General features: G+C 48.7%; 1 protein-coding gene across 1 annotated transcript in view; it reads right to left on the bottom strand.

The window, feature by feature from the left end:
- Positions 1–4,258, bottom strand: part of LOC108506565 (ceramide synthase 4-like) — a 42,628-nt gene extending 38,370 nt beyond the window's left edge. The window contains exon 1 of the mRNA XM_017833723.1: positions 3,989–4,258. The gene's annotated coding sequence lies outside the window, so the exon portion shown is untranslated. The remainder of the gene's footprint in view (positions 1–3,988) is intronic.
- Positions 4,259–4,922: the final 664 nt, after the last annotated feature.

Below are 4,922 nucleotides of genomic sequence, written 5' to 3' on the forward strand. Positions count from 1 at the left end.
ACTGGTAACTCGGAGAGACTTGGCTTCTCTGTTCACATGTGGCAAAGATTAGATTCGTGCTGCCAAGCCTACAGGTTGTACTTGAGGAACTAATTCTGTATTTCAGCTCTAATCAAAATAAAAGGTCTTCTGAGTTGGTGCCCTTTTACCATGTTGTTGGACAGGATCTGGGGAGACCCTGCTTTGCCAAGAGAGAGAGAGAGAGACCTGGTGGTGCTTTGGGATGTCTAAACTATCTACTCTTGCCTCCCAATAAAGGGATACTACCATGGCTTTGGAGTCACCACCCTACAACTGTGTAGATTTTAAAGCCAGAAAAAACCCCCAAACATGCTTAAGGTGATCAATTCTGTCCTATGCAGGCCAAAAAAAAAAAAATTCCACCCTGTCATTTTTGCTCGCAAGCCCTGGGAGCACAGATCCTGCGTGCTGCTGCTGTGCTATAATGCATTCTTGGAGCACTTAAGGCTGTTGTGGTGCTTTAGCTCTTGCTTGCCAGACTTTTCTAGAGCTGTAGTCAGCACAGTTATGATGAGCATGGTTATAAATACCTGTGCAGACAGAAATGTGAACAATTTTAAAACAAATACAGTGACCTATTAATGGTTTTCTTGTTTAAACATTCGAGTCCACCTGCTCCGTTCCCATCACACAGTGCACGGTGCAGCTCACAGCAAACCCACGGCTTGTACGGAGTTTCTGCTACAGTAGCCAGGTTGCCCCAGATCAGTGAGTGGATAAATGTATCAGGGAATATATTTACACGAGGTGGTGGGGCCCTGGGGTTACAATCCCGACAGGAATCTCTGGCCAAGTCACAGCCTCAGGGACCCCGGTGCTCCTACAAGCAGGTGGTTGTCTAGTACATCATTTTGTGGCATCACAGAAACCAGCTTAAAGCAGTGCTTGATCTGCAGTGTCTGTATTTACAAAGCCAGCTTTTCTGGGGCTGATCCAGAGCCCACTGACGTCAATGAAAGCTCCCACTGACTTCCAAAAGATTGAAATTGGGCTTTCTGTGAGCAGAAATCTTCTCATTTCAGCACATGCAATAGGTGAAACAAAACCATCTGAGACCCCTGCAGCAAAGGAAGGTGCTCAGGGTGTTGTTTGCCTTTTGTTTGCCTCGGGTTTGCCGTGACTCCCTCAGTTCCAGGGGTGTGACCCAAGTCCTGCCTCTCAGGAGGAGCTGTCTCTGTGTGTTCACCAGAGGGTGCCCAGCACACAGACCTGCAGCAGCACCACAGCCCAGCACAAACCTGCCAGGCTCCACACAGCAGAGCAGCTCAGAACACAGAGCCCTGGGGAGAAGTCCCAGCCCTGCATGCCTCAGCAGTCCTATAAATCATGGTGAGTTTGGAACTAGGAGTGCTGAATGCTGCTGCTCAATCCCTCTGCAGAGTGCTCCCTTGGAGCCATAAAAGGTACCAGTCTATCTGGGATCTGTACCTTGAGACATCCAAAGGGGTCTGAAACACAAAGGTGGACACCCAGTCTCTATCAGGCTTCTTCAGGAGTTTCATGACATAATTAGGATATGAGGTAGTTCAGTGAGTCCAGATGAGGCTCTGGGTGAGCCTGATGGCCAGTTGGGCTGTGCACTGGGCACTGGAAAACCTGAAGGTGACCTTTATTAGTAAGAAGAGCATGCTCGAGTGGGAAAATGGAGTCTCCCACACCCAGGAGGGCCTGGTGTAACCAAACTCAGTTCCACCTGGAGAAGAGAAGGCTCCAGGGAGACCTTAGAGCACATTCCAGTGACTAAAGGGGATCCAAGAGAACTGGAGAGGGACTTTGGACCAGGGCCTGGAGTGACAGGACAAAAAGGAATAGCTTCAAAGTGACAGAGGGCAGTGTTAGATGGGATAGTGGGAAGAAATTCTTTATTCAGAGGGTGGTGAGGCCCTGGCACAATTTGCCCAGAAAAGCTGTGTCTGTGCCATCCCTGGAAGTGTCCAAGGCCAGGCTGGGTGGAGCTTGGAGCAACTCGGTCTAGTGGAAGGTGTCCTTGCCCATGGCAGAGCATTGGAAAGAGCTTTAAGAGCTTTAAGGTCCCTTCCAATCCAGGCCATTCTATGATTCCATGAAATTCCAAACAGAGCTGAGCACTGGTGAGCACAGAGCTGGTTGTGCCCAGGGCTGGGGATGGTGAGTGAATGCTCCTGCCTGCTGTGGCACACGATGCTGGGCAGAGCTGCTGGGGGCTGCAGCCTTACTGGTCCCTCTCCCCACCAACAAATCTCACTTTGTGCGATTTTCCACACCTGGTGCGGAAAATAGTTGGACTCTGGCATTTAAGTTTAAGTCACTCTTGAGTTGTGACTCTCATGGCACTTCATCCTGCTGTCTTCTTCATGCACCTCTCAGTCCTAAGGATCCCAGAGCCATTATAATTCAAGACCAGGACACAGCATTTTCATGGGATTAGTTATTCTACTCCTGAAATAGATCCTGTTTATGAGGAAGGGGGGAGACTGTCTTCAGTACACGCTGCAATTTATCAGGTCTTAGGAGAGGATGCAGTGGGACAGTGTCTAACTGGAACTGCACAGGTACTTCAGGGAAGAGTGTGCAATTATTTACACCTGAAATCTGACAAGATGCTGCTGCTAACAGGACTGTAATTTGGAACATGCCTTTCCAATTATCACTTTGTGGTTCTTTGTCAGAGCAGAGTAAGTTGGGCATTTGGAAGGAGTCATTAGTAGCAGACAAACTCAGAAATCAACTCTCCTCTGGATCATGATGAGGTACATGGTTATGGTTAGGCAGTGAGGGTGTCAGGGATTAGATACCATGGCTGACACTTCATTGAGGCTTCTCAGGAGGAGCCCAACTGTGATTAACACCAAACCTCCTTTCTAGAAACGATCTTGTTCTGAGTCAGTGACATTGCTCGTGCCAACCCTCCTAACCCTAACAGGCCGAGGAGTCTTAAAGCATTTGTGTCATCAGCTAGGCCAGGTCATTCTAAATAAATCCTCACCATCTTCACAGAAAACAGGTATCTCTGTTCCAAGTCTGCTGTCAACTCCTTCTGCAGAGACTATGAATTCCAGCTCCATCTGGCCACTCTACATCTGCTTGCTCGCTGCACTGGACTTGGCACAGTTTAAGCATTAATTGTGGCCAACAGTGTATTGGGCATTCCATGACTAAGGTACACACCAGAAGGGGTCCAGCAGCATTTGCAGTTCAACAAAATGTTCTGCAGTAATGCAATGGACTGCACGAGTCAGTGGGGCAGAGCCTGGTTCCCTGAGTGCCGTCGGAGCCTGCTCGTTACAGCAGTAAGAGCTTTGTTTTATTTACAGCACCTTCACAAGTGACATTCCCTCCTAGGCACAGGGTGCTCGGAGTGCTCTGAGCAGATCTCTGCCATCTTAGTTACCCTGAAATGGGTGAATTTAAAGAATGTCTTGATTAGGAAGATATTATATACATTTGAAAACCTTCTAGGTCTTTCTACATCTACCAATGGCTTTTTCTGTAAAGCAGCGTCTTCTATGCATTTCCTGTAATAACAGCTCCTTTTTGAGGGTCAATACCATCCCAAGAGATTCTGCTACTATTGATCACACTATTTCCTAGGAAGATAATGGGCAGCTCCCCCTTCCCACCATTGTATACGTATTTTGGTTTATCTGCTTTCCTTTTTCCCACTCAGACCCTCCTGAACTCTTTATGCCATTCAGTTTATTCATTTGTTTCAAGCCTGATGCAGAATATTTTATCTGGGGACACTGGTTCCCTCTCCCTTATCTGTCTCTCAGCAGCTATCTGCTACCTGGAATCTGCCCAAAATCCTGCAGTGACCGATGATGCCCATTGACACAGCCCCACTTCCTCTCTTTCCAACTGCCACCCCCCCTCCAACCTTTGGACAGCAGTGCCTGCCCTCACTGTGTCGTTTGGTTTCTCAGCTCTAGTGTTTAGGATGACAGAGGGCAGAGACAGCACATCTTGGTGCTCACTGCAGTCCACTTACCCGCTCCTGCTGCCGGCATCTGCTGCACTGCCTCACTCACACATTTTTCCTGCTGTGTATCAGCCCAAATTGGTTGTCCTTGGGTGTCCTTGAAGCCTTGGGTGTGCGGAGAAGGTGGCTTATTGCCTGGTGCCAAAGTTCAGTATCTTGAGCCAAAGCTACAACTTTGTGAGTGTTGTAGAAAAAAGAGAGCTGCAGACACCATGGGCACTCTCGGGTGCCATGGAACTCCCTCCCCCTGGCTCTGTGGGGAGGCACAGGGGAGCAGCTTTGTTCCTATTTTAAGTACAGACCAAAGTAGCCAAGAGCCATTTGTCCTCCCTGGGCAGGCTGGCAGGACTTGGGTTACAAGCCTCAAAGGGCTGCTATTGAGTGTGCTGCTCCAGGGGATTACAGACAGGAAAGCTATCCTAAGATCCCTGTCCTTCTTGAAAGGACTTCTGAAGTATCCGACCTGTGGCTAATATTAGACACTGCAACTTCAGCAAGCAATCCAGTGCCCTTTTTGTCCTGCTTGGCTCTGCCCACTCCTGCTGTGATCTCATCCTGCAGCACCATTTTCAGGGTGAATGTCAGGACCCCAAGACTCAGTCACTGGACACTTAGGGGTCCCTTGCTGATGTCCCTGTTGAAGAGAGGGAAGTGTCCTGGGAGAGCCCAGCAGTGTCAGAAATCTTCCCCTCCCCTTGCACAGCCAGTCCTGCAAACCTCAGGGCGATATACTGAATAGCTGATTTTATTGTAAACAAAACTGATTTCACTGCCATTCACTCTCTCTTGAATTTCATTCATGGGTTCTGTGACACTCATATAAGTGCTGCAAACGGCTGGGCCAGGGTCACTTGAGGTAACACTGAGAACAGGCAACACTGGCTGCTGAGTCCTCGTCATGTCTCTCAGCTCTTTATGAGCTGGGGCCATGTGCTGTGTTTTG

Source organism: Lepidothrix coronata, unplaced genomic scaffold, assembly GCF_001604755.1.
Source record: "Lepidothrix coronata isolate B3197 unplaced genomic scaffold, Lepidothrix_coronata-1.0 Scaffold219, whole genome shotgun sequence".
Classification (NCBI taxonomy): Eukaryota; Metazoa; Chordata; class Aves; order Passeriformes; family Pipridae; genus Lepidothrix; species Lepidothrix coronata.